Below are 12,827 nucleotides of genomic sequence, written 5' to 3' on the forward strand. Positions count from 1 at the left end.
CTTTCTTTCTGATTTATTTATGTATTTGAGAGAGATGGGAGAGAGAAAATCTCAAGCAGATTCCCTGTAGAGCATGAAGCCCAACCATGGGATCATGACCTGTGTCCAAAATCAAGCATGGGATAAACCAACTAAGCTACCCAAGGGCCCCAAGATAGTTTCTTTTGATCTACTATTCTGTGACACAGATGAAAATAATTGGTTTTTATTTATATTTACTTATCAAATACCTTCATCATAGATAACCTGGCTGAGAGAAAGGAATACAAGAAGTATAATTAAATATCACTTAGCTCATTATGTCAATTACCCTATAAAAACATAAAATTAAACACAGACACTCACAATTAAATGATCAAACATCTCTAGTCTGTAATACATTAAAAATTATATTGTATTTGGTGGGGGCGCCTGGGTGGCTCAGTGGGTTAAGCCTCTGCCTTCGCCTAAGGTCATGATCCCAGGGTCCTGGGATCGAGCCCTGCATTGGGCTCTCTACTCAGCAGGAAGCCTGCTTCCCCCTCTCTCTGCCTGCCTCTCTGCCTACTTGTTATCTCTCTCTCTGTCAAATAAATAAATAAAATCTTTAAAAAAATTATATTGTATTTGGAACCCAGACATAGGGCATGTTTCTGCAAACATGCAGCAAAGGACAAATTCATAGATTTATGTAGCAATTCTCCATTTCCCTGTCATATCAGCTTACCTAAACTTCCCTGACAAATGAAACTAATTTTCTTAGATGCTAAAACTGTCAGAAAATATTTCCAAGAAAATCTTGTACAGTGTATGTCATATTTTTTGGGTTTCATACATAAGACACACAGAACACGTAAGCAAATTCTACTTAAAATGAACCAGTGCATGTGTTCACTACTGTTCCAGTGAGCCATGTTTGTGCAATGACACATTTTTGTTTCAGAAGTCACTTCATTAGAGCTTAGCGGGTAAGTATGGCTGCTTGTCCCTTCATATGTTTGGAAATTTTGTCTTCCCTTTTTCTTGAGCTTTTAGAAATTTTTAGGAATCCTTCTCTTATTCGTAAGGTGTTAGTTTTCTCTTCTTGATCTTATCTCCCCTCATCCTGGTCTAACTTGATTTACAGTGGGAAAAGTGAGGACTAAGCACATGACAGCTGGGAGCCGTTCCTCTGCACAAGCGTATACTTCAGTGCGTGGACACTGAGACATCACCTCCAGCAGGTCAGAGGATATTTTTATTCTCTTCCTGGTTCTTATTTATATTTCAGACTGCTGAATTTGTCAAATATTTGACCACTTGATTAAAAAAAAAAAGGGGGGGGGGAGTATGTTCCTATGTATCTATTTATCTAAAAATAAGGACAGGTACATTTAACCACAGAACAGATTCAACAGTAATGTTGTGTTTTGACATCAGATTAAACCTTCACACAAATGTGTTATCAAAGAGGTGACAGCTTGAAATGGGCTGCCCTTTAGAGAGTTAACATACAACCAAAAAGGTGGAAATAAGATCAAGTCTTGTTTATAAGTACATAGGAATGACATGTAGCTTTGTAATTCAAAACTGTATTGCTCATACAACCTGTATTCCTTTAAAAAGACATTTCTCATTAACCTCCTCTAGATCGTCCACACTCCTGTCAAAATGTCCACCTGGCTCATGGGATTTGGTAACCTCAGAGGGTGGGCAAGGCAAACACAATTTGCTCAGAATGGATCATTTAGAGCTCTTACTTTATTTCTCTTCAAAGGACCTTATGCTTTTGAACAACAGATGGAATTTCCACCTACCCACAACCAATCACTGGCTCCTAAACACTGGCCTTGTTAATTAAATTTAGAGTCAAAAGTCTGCATATTTTTAATTCCTTGAAGAAGAGAGAACTGTTCACTGTCAAGTATACTGAGCTTTTCGCATTTTCCAATAATGAATAACTATGATTAATTCTTTAATTATCAGAAAAACTTTTTACATGCCTTGATTTAGGATACTTTGAGTTTAGCACAGAGTGAATTTCAAACTACAGATTTTCCAAAAGAAATGAAAGTTTATTATCCTCAGGGATGTGAAAAAACTAAAATCCCAGCATCCTACTATAAGTTAGTTAATAAAATAAAAAAAAATAGCATCCTACTATGAAAACCTTAGTTAATAAAATTAAAAAAAAATTTTTTTTAATTTATTTAACAGACAGAGATCACAAGTAGGCAGAGAGGCAGGCAGAGAGAGAGAGAGGGGGAAGCAGGCTCCCCGCTCAGCAGAGAGCCCGACGTGGGGCTCGATCCCAGGACCCCGGGACCATGACCTGAGCCGAAGGCAGAGGCTTAACCACTGAACCACCCAGGCACCCCAAAAAATAATTAGTAGTATATATTTGCAAATATAGACTAGTACTTTCAGTTTTTGAGAGATATAAGTTCTAATGTAATTAAACCTACAATCTTGAAAGCAGTATTAATTTTCATAGCAAAGTTCTTTATATAGTCAAAAGATAAATTTCAATTTAACTAAAGTCCTAATAACAAAACAAAATTTTATATTTTTGAACTCCATTAAGTAATAAGCCTCTCTCTGAATATTAACCTTAACAGTGGTATTTATAATGTTAAACCAGAAACAAACAAGATTACCTGATTGAGAGCAATTATTATCTAAAAAACTAGAAATTCATTTTGCAAAATCTGACAGTCATTCTAAGTTTGTGTCTGCCTTAAATGACTTCAATTGTCTAAGAAAGAGTCTTAAGGAGGTAATTTTAAAGAGTATCATTCTACAGTGGCTTGATTAACCCCTAACCCATGCAACTTCCCATTTTAAGAGTGGATTTGTCAATTTCTGAAATTCTATCCATTCATTTTATTAGTCTGAGGTTGCATTGTAAGGTGTATCATAATTCCTATACCTTCCTAGTAAATTGTTCTTTTTCTCATTTTATGATATCCCCCAAATCCCTAATAATGCCTGTTGCTTTAGAATCCACTTTGTCTGATATTATTATAGCTCATTTTATCAGTTCTCATCTAATTAGCATTTGCTTGAAATATTTTTTTAAGATTTATTTATTATTTGTCAGAGAAAAAGAGAGAAAACATAAGCAGGGGGAGCAGCAGGCAGAGGGAGAAGCAGACTCCCCACTGAGCAAGGAGCCTGATGTGGAACTTGATCCCAAGACTCTGGGATCATGACCTGAGCCGAAGGCAGATGCTTACCAACTGAGCCACCTAGATGTCACTGAAATATTTTTTCTCCATTCCTTTAGGTTCATCCTTACTATGTCCTTATTGATGAGGGACAGAAGCACAAAAAATGTTCACCTTTAGCCCACAAGGCTGACCAATAGCCTGTATAGTTTTGATAAGGATCAAATATGTACTGGCTGCTACATTCTTAAAGGGTCTCATGACTGCCTGTGCATCTTTTTTTTTTTTTTTTTGCCTTTATTTATTTTTTTTATTAATTTTTTATTTTTTATAAACATATATTTTTATCCCCAGGGGTACAGGTCTGTGAATCACCAGGTTTACACACTTCACAGCACTCACCAAAGCACATACCCTCCCCAATGTCCATAATCCCACCCCCTTCTCCCAAACCCCCTCCCCCCAGCAGCCCTCAGTTTGTTTTGTGAGATTAAAAGTCACTTATGGTTTGTCTCCCTCCCAATCCCATCTTGTTTCATTTATTCTTCTCCTACCCACTTAAGCCCCCATGTCGCATTGAGGAAGACTGCCTGTGCATCTTAATATTAATATCAAGCTGAATGATAAGCACTATAGAAATCTTGCTAAAGTAGTTTCATGAGTGGAAATTTGAAGAAGACATTTATGATACTCCTTGTCCTCTCCCCCTTGAGCACTAAGCATATAACCATCAACTTCATATAGCAAAAAGTGCAGCTCTTTCTGCCCATAAGCCTTATCCCTGTGCTATAAGAAAAGCACCTTTTTGCACCAAAAATGTCTCAAGAGTTCTTTCTTGAATGTCTGCTTGTGAACCCACATTGCTTATGGTTTAGGTGTATCACACAAAGTTAAACTTATTGGTTCTACGCAAACTGAGAAATGTCAGGGGTCAGTTTAGTCTATTTACATTTACTGTGATCAGTGATATATTTGAAATCCATCTTACTATGTAATTCTCATATGATTTTCTTTGATTTTTACTCCATTCACTTCTCAGCCTTTTATTGAACTGATACTTTCCTCTTTTACCCATTTTCCCATCAGTTCATTTAGAAGTTATATATTCTATTTCCACTCTTTCAGTGGTCATAATTAAATTATTAAAGTTCATATTCAACTTAAGCCAAAATATCTATGGCTTTATAGTCCTCCGAAATAATGAAAGCATTTTAGAATGCTTTAAAATTCATTACCCCTTCTCCTCATTTCAAACTTTAATCTGGAGAAAGTATTTCAGTTCTACCTTGTTTATATATTCATAATTATTCACTATTATTAATTATCTTATGCAATTAAGGCTCGGATTTACCTACATATTTACCAATTGCTTACGCTTACTCTTACTTCTTGCATTTCGATCCTTCCTTCTGAGTTAGATTTCCTCTTGTGTCCGACTACTAAACGGCTTCCCTTTCAGAGTGAAGGCCAAGGCCAAACCCCCTACTATATCCTGCAAGGGCTAGCGTGATCTAGAGTTAAGGTTACAGAGTTTCAAGGATATCAGATTGGGTCAGGGGAATTCAAGGAACACACGAGCATTTAGCCAGTCTCTAGTCTCTCAGTATTCCGGAATACAGGCACATAACAAGGCCGAAGAAGCAGGGTCCTTAAAACCAGAGACTCTGGGTCGAAGGTGCCACTTTATGTATAACAGATTCGAGAGCACAAATTGCTTCAAGAGCTACCAGGCTTCTGCTGGCTTTTAAGCCACTTGTTCCTCTCGCCCTTTGGGTGCGAATTCAATTATTTCTTCTGCAAGTTAAAAACCTGCATATGAAAACAAAACAAAACAACAACAACAACAAAAAAACCTGCATATGATAAAAACTGAAACAGAACTAACTTAAAAGTATAAACTAAAAACCAAATGTTCTCTCTCCGCATCTTTAGTCCCACTCTCCAAAGTTACACACTAACAGTTTCTTCTTGTGACCTTCCAGGAAAAAAAAAGAGAGAAAGAAAAAAGAAAAAGCATAAAACAGCATTTAGTTATATTATCTATTTTATTTATAGGTGGGACTGCTAAATGTATTTATTTTCACCTTCTTTTTCTAGCTTCATAATATGTCTTAGAGAGTTTTCCGTATCAGCACACAGAAGTCTTCACAAGACTACCCCTATTTCCCTCACTAGTTTATAACCAAGCTTTCAAACTATCAATATTTTCTTGAAGCATTTTCCACAGATTCTTGAGAGAAACAGGAAGGGAATCTGAATTCCCCAGAGTTCAATATTCCTTGTCATTAAGGTAAATCTTTGATGGCTACCAGAATGATTACAATTAGAAAGTCAATTTCCCAACTAAACAGGGTTCTCAGCAAAGAGAGTGGCCACATGTATTTTACAAAAGTAAAAATAAATCTACACCCAAGAAAAGATGCCTTACACCCACACATGCGTGCATGTGTGTCCATGCACAAGTACACACACACACACTCACATTCCTTTATTTTCTCCAAACTTCCAAATGTACAGCATATTATATACAGTGTTGGTTAGTCTATTTTAGGAAGTTCTTAGATATTTAAACTGGGAAGAGGTGGGTGGTTGGTGAAATCAAGAAGCAAAAGAGGCATTTTTACTTTTCCTGATCTTAGTCCTTTTTCACTTTTTTTCTAAGATTAGTTTATTCAATCTTAGAGATTCACTAAACATCTTCCAAAACTTATAAAAGCTCCATATTCTTCCAAGTCGTAAGGACTAAATGATCATCCTCCTATAAAACAAGAATACACCGGGGCGCCTGGGTGGCTCAGTGGGTTAAGCCGCTGCCTTCGGCTCGGGTCATGATCTCAGGATCCTGGGATCGAGCCCCGCATCGGGCTCTCTGCTCAGCGGGGAGCCTGCTTCCTCCTCTCTCTCTGTCTGCCTCTCTGCCTACTTGTGATCTCTCTCTGTCAAATAAATAAATAAAATCTTAAAAAAAAAGAGAGAATGTGATAAGGGGTCAAAATACATATCATCAAATGAAGTATACAGAAAAAGGCTTATACGTTTTTTAAAGTAATATTCATATTAATTAAAATCATTAAGTGAATCATGATAGTAATAAATTTCTATCTTTTGGCTATGAAATTGATACTGAATGCCATAAAAACCTAATACACACTTGGAAGAAAATATTTGCCAATCATGTATCATAAGAGGTTAATATCCTGTATATATTAAGAACTCCTACAACCCAACAGCAAAAACAAAAAATCCAATTAGAGATTAGATCTGAATAGACAACCACAATGATATTATGGTATCTCATACCTACTGGAATGGTTAGTATTAAAAAAGACAAAAAATATAACAAGCATCGGTGAGGATATGAAGAAAAAGCAACTGTTGGGCGCTGCTGTTGGGAATATAAATTGGTGCAGCCCCTGTGGAAAACATTACGGAGCTTTCTCAAAAGGTTAAAAATAGAATTATCATACGGATCTACTTCTACTTCTAATTCAACTTCTGGGTATTCACCCACAGAAAATCACTATTTTTTTTTAAGATTTTATTTATTTATTTGACAGAAGAGAGACACAGCGAGAGAGGGAACACAAGCAGGAGGAGTGGGAGAGGGAGAAATAGGCTTCCCGCCAAGCAGGGAGCCTGATGCAGAGCTTTGTCCCAGGAGCCTGGGATCATGACCTGACCTGAAGGCAGACACTTAATGACTGAGCCACCTGGGCACCCCTGAAATCACTACCTTGAAAAGATACCTACACTCCTATGTTCCTTGCAGTATCATTTACACTAGCCAAGACATGGAAACAACCTAAATGCCCAGAAATGGATGACTGGATAAAGAAATTTGAGATGTGTATAAATATATGTGTATACACACACACTCTCTCTCTCTCTCTCTCTCTCACACACACACACACACACTTAAGTAGAAACATACACATATTCATACATACATCACATATATACATGTATACATATATATACACAATGGGATAATATTCAGCCATTAAAAGAGGAAGGAAATCCTGCCATTTGTGACAACATGGGTGGACCTTAAGGGCATTATGCTAAGTCAAATAAGCCAGACAGAGAGTCAATACTGCAATGTATCACTTCTATGTGGAATATTTTAAAAAGAACTTAGATACAAAGAACAGATTGGTGATTGCTAGAGGCAGGGGGTAGGGGAAATGTGGATGAAAATGGTAAAAAAATAAAAAACTCTATCATAAGTAAGTCCTAGGAATATAATATATAGCAGGGGACTACAGTTAACAAAACTGTATTGTATACTGAAAACTACTAAAAGACTAAACCTTGAAAATCTTCACCACGATAGGGATGCCTGGCTGGCTCAGTTGAAAAAGCATGTGACTCTTGATCCTGAGGTCATGAGTTCAAGCCCCACATTGGGTGTACAGATGACTTTAAACAAACAAACAAACAAACAAACTTAAAAAAAAAGTTCTCACCACAAGAAAAAGAAATTAGGGGCGCCTCAGTGGTATTGTTGGCTAAGCATCAGACTCTTGGTTTCAGTTCAGGCAGTAATGTTAGGGTCACTGAGATCAAGCTCCGTATCAGGCGGGGAGTCGGCTTAACTTTCTCTCTCTCCACCCACCGTTTTCTCTCACTCTCTAAAAAAAAAAATCTATCTATCTGTCTAGATAGATATATATATCTATAACTTTAAAAAATTATGTTGTATACCTTGTGCAGCTAAAAATAATACAGCTGACTCTTGAACAACATGGGTTTGAACTGTGCAGTTCATTTTTTCCAATAAATACAATATAGTATTATAACCTATATTACATTTTTCCCCATAAATACAATATTGTATTATAAACATATCTTCCCTGTGATTTTATTAATAATACATTATTTTCTCTAATTTATATTAAGACTATAGTATATGATACATATGACATACAAAATATGTGTTGACTGCTTAGTGTTATTTGTAAGGATTCTGGTCAATAGTAGGGCCACTAGTAGTTATGTTTTTAGGGAGTTATATGCGGATTTTCAACTCCATTTTTAATAGCTCAAAAATATACATATACCTATAAATAGGTATTTTAAAAAATTTAATACATACTGACAGGATTCAAGTAGGGGGATTCAGGAATAAAAAGAAAAGTCCATGAACTCTCTTGTCTTGTTATCGCCATGTTCTTAATTTGGCTTTGTGACAGATGGCATGATGGGTCCCAAGCCTCCATCCCTGTCTGCATCTGCATCCTCTGCAGTTAATACTGCACTGTGGTTGGGTTATTTTGGTAAGTCAGAATTTGGGGAATATTTCCTCTTGTGTGCTTCTGCCTTCATCACAGGACTAAGCCCAAGAGAGCTTGCTTCAGGAGGCGAGACAAGCAGAACAGAGCAGTGTGTTTAACTATGGTCGAAGTCAGCCTCCGTCAGCAGCCAGCCTGCTGTGAGTAAATCCAGCCAAGATAAGCAAAGTCACTTAGTGCCCTCCACCTGCCTGGGGAAGTATGAGTACTCAGCGTGTATGTATGGTATGCCATCCAGGTGTTGTGGTGGTCTGTCAGGCAATGTTCTCAGGGCAACAGATAATACACACTTTGCAGGCTTTAGTCAGCAACTTTGCATTTTTTACTTTCTTTGGAAAATACTGCCCAATGACAATAACCTTTTTTTTTTTTATTATGCTCAGTTAGCCAGCAAACAATAACCATTATTTGATATTTTCCTCTGTCTTCACTCTGGCTTGCTGAATCTTCGACTAACATGACCATTTACTACTGACCTGGCAGAGCCCACAGAAAATCAAGCTCTCACAAGTCTGGGAAGCGAGTCAAAAACGATCTCAAAGGAAAGGAGGAGTGATCCTAAAGTAGTTCAATGCAAGAATGGAGGTATGAGGGACGCCTGGGTGGCTCAGTTGGTTAAGCAGCTGCCGTCGGCTCAGGTCATGATCCCAGCGTCCTGGGATCGAGTCCCACATCAGGCTCCTTGCTCAGCGGGGAGCCTGCTTCTCCCTCTGCCTCTGCCTGCCATTCTGTCTGCCTGTGCTCGCTCTCTCCCCCTCTCTCTCTCTGATAAATAAATAAAATCTTTAAAAAAAAAAAAAAAGAATGGAGGTATGAAAGAGAGAAAGGTTATCTAAGCATCAAGACAGTAGGTAAGCCAAAGGGCTCAGTCTGTTTGTATTACAGCTAAAGTGCCTTTGGGCTGAAGAATCTGCTGGTTTGTTTTATATCTTTGCACTTAATATAAAAACTCTTTCAAGTTATTTTTAAAATATAAAATATAAAAACTCTTTCAAGTTATTTTTAAAAACCTCTTATTATTTTAATGTTAATAAAATAAATTATTACCATTTGATACTATACGGAGCAGCATCCAGGTAGATGACATTTAAATCTGCATTAAATAATCTGTTTAAAACTAAGAAAGTTGAACCCACGTATCTCTCTATCATCATTTAAATATCACACGTGTAGGTTTTCTTCCACTATGGGAATGTCAAGTCTCCAAATTGCTTAAGAAATTACACAAAGAATAAAGGGTATATTTACAAAGCTTTAAAAAAAAACCCAAAAACCCAAAACCCTACTGCCATCTAGTACTATCAACCTCATACACAGCTACTGACCTGCATTAAAGTTGAAACTGCCCCTTAAATGTCATTCCTATTATTGTTTCCATTTAAATGGTCTGCAACCTAATTAAATGCCAATCTACTTTCTCACAGTTTATAACATCTGACATTTACACCAAGATTCTTGATGTCATCCCCTGAAACCATCAGATAATACTTACTATTGGTCACTGTCCTCACAGTTTACCTTTTAAAAGGACTACTTACTAGTGTATTTGATATCATAAGTTCACAAGCCTGTAAGGGTTTATAAAGTACCACAATAACTCTTTCACATACTAATATTTTAATTTCATTTTAATATACAGAGGACAAGGAAAACATCGATTCAAACTTAAAATAGCAAGGTCAAGTGACATTTTCTTCTAAAGGTCACATTTCAGAACTATACAAACAAATTACAAATATATAACCATTAAATAATCAGTTTGCTCAGTTCAGTCATCAACTATAATATCTATACCTACAGGTATGTATTTTGAACATAAAATTCTACTTAGCAAATTAATTATAACTTCACAACTGCTATCAAAACAAGTGAATAAGAACTTTTAAATAAAGACAGTCTAAAAAGCACACCTCTCCTTTTCATAAAAGGGCACCTAAGAAGCTGATATTCACATTATAACACTAAATTAAATACATACTAGAGGTGGTAAAACCTTACTGGTTATAACTCACAAAAGAGAATTCAAGGTTAAATCCCTGTTTTTCTAAACTAAACTACTAAACTATCTAAGTATCTGCTAAGCTCTAAATGTTTGCACCCTTCCCACTCACTCCACCCCAGATCTATACCTTGAAACCTAACGCCCAAGGAGATGGGGTCTTTGGGAGGTGATTAGGTCACGAGAGTGGAGCACTCATGAATGGGGTTTATACCCTTAAAAACGAGGTTTAAAAAAGCCCCCTTGCCCCTCTGGCCTGTGAGATTTCATGGAAAATGTAGCCATCAGTGAACAAGTAAATGGGCATCAAATCTGCTGGCGCCCTGATCTTAGACTCTGCAGGCTCCAGAACTGTGAGCAATACATCAATGTTATTTGTAAGTCACCCAGTTCGTATCATATTGTTATGAACCAAGGCACTATCCGTTAAGACCACAGAAGTTAAATAAACTATAACACATACATAAAATAAATCATGCATGTATTAAAGTAGATTTAGATCTCTATCTCATATTGTAAAGTAAATCACAAAAACAATCCTACTTTTCTCAAATAAAAAACAATGTAGCTATGTTGAGGTATGATACAGTTTAAAGCTTGGTCTAGAGTCAAATCTGAATTTAACTGCTAGTTGCAACACTTGCTAGCTTTCTACTTTCAGCAGTCTGTTTTGGGCATGCTATTAAATTTTCTTAGTCTCAGTTTCTCCCTTCTGTGGTGGCAGATATTGATTCTTCCATTTCACAGGATTGTTGTGAAGTAAATGAGATAAGATACATAAATGGCCTGGCATAACCCAAGCCACTATAAAATGTTTAATAATCGTTATTTTCGTGGCCATTCCCTAACCTCAAGAAATAAATTCTCTGTGACCATTTAAGAGTCAGAAAAAGGAACTTAAGAATTTGTCCCCATGGAGTTCATATGACCTGTCCCTAGGTTTGTATGACATATAACTTTGGTGATTTATAAAAGAAAAGCCTTAGGGGTGCCTGGGTGGCTCAGTGGGTTAAAGCCTCAGGTTTGGCTCAGGTCATGCATGATCCCAGGGTCCTGGGATGAAGCCCTGCATCAGGCTCTCTGCTTGGCAGGAAGCCCGCTTCCCTTCTTCTCTCTCTCTGTGTGCCTCTCTACCTCCTTGTGATCTTTATCAAATAAGTAAATAAAACCTTTAAAAAAATAATAGAAAAGCCTAGAAAAACTAACACATATGTAATGATAAAATTATTTCAGATTATTATAAGCATATACATGTACTACATACATATAATTTATATGTCATGCTCCACTATATCCTAGAATATTAAAATAAGGAAGGTGAAAAGAAATAATACTACTTTTCTAAGCCTGTGGAAGAATTTATCTAAATACACACAGTGATTGAGATGACCACAAAAATGGTCCATAGAAGGGATCAACTTGAAAAATCCTATTAATTCCTGGAATTAAAGGTACAGTTAAGTATAGGAAAATGATTTGATACCCAACAAACCTGCACAACTGACCTTTAGTGAAATAAATTTAGGATTCTGGAAAGCTGTTCATTCTACATCTCAGGTTCTACATTTACAAGTCCCCCCTTTTGAAAACATGTTTGTCTTGAAAATTTCAGCTTTCCTTCATCTCACTGCTTGGACATTCCATTAAGGATCTGATTTCTGTCACTTTCCAACCTTGCGGACTTATATTTTTCATCTATAAAAAGAATCCTCCATTTATAGAAATATGTCATACCATATTTTAAGTCAACATTTCCATTTACAGATAAAGTAGCTATTTTACTTCAAATTTGTTTCAAGTCTTTCTCCCACCGAAGGAGGGAGGCTATTTTCCTCTGAATGTTTTTAGTTAAATAAGTCTAAAAGAACAGGAATACAGCAAGATCAAAGAATAAAACCCAACAAATTTAAAAGCATAAAGGAGTAACAAAAATAGTACAATTAGACCAAAATGAGAGATGTATACTAAAATGTTACTTGAGTCCTTAATCAATACTATATTTGAAAAATAAAGCATATGATGTTTTTTCTACACTTAATGCTTAGGATCTCTTTAGGCACTAAAGTCAAAGTTGAAAATGACTTTCTGATTAGCCTTCAGCATTATAAGTTTCGTAAGCCAGAGTAATTTAGGGTCATAGACCCTCTGACCACCAGTACCAATTCAGTCAAATGTTTGTTGATACATTTTCATTTCGGCAAAGCCTTTTACCATTAGTGTCTTTTTTTTTTTTTTTAAGATTTTTATTTATTTGACAGAGAGCAAGAGCAAGCACAAGCAGGGGGAATGGCAGGCAGAGGAAGAGGGAGAAGCATCCCCCCTGCTTGGCAGGGAGACTGACACAAGGCTCAATCCCAGGACCCCAGGATCATGACCTGAGCCGAAGACAGACACTTAACCAACTGAGCCACC

The 12,827-nt window shown here is 36.7% G+C and overlaps 1 protein-coding gene across 1 annotated transcript in view; it reads right to left on the bottom strand.

Annotated features, from left to right (window-relative positions):
* Positions 1–12,827, bottom strand: part of COG5 (component of oligomeric golgi complex 5) — a 294,139-nt gene that overhangs the window by 43,976 nt on the left and 237,336 nt on the right. The gene's annotated exons all lie outside the window — the stretch shown is intronic.

This window comes from Mustela nivalis (assembly GCF_964662115.1).
Source record: "Mustela nivalis genome assembly, chromosome: 12".
Taxonomy (NCBI): domain Eukaryota; kingdom Metazoa; phylum Chordata; class Mammalia; order Carnivora; family Mustelidae; genus Mustela; species Mustela nivalis.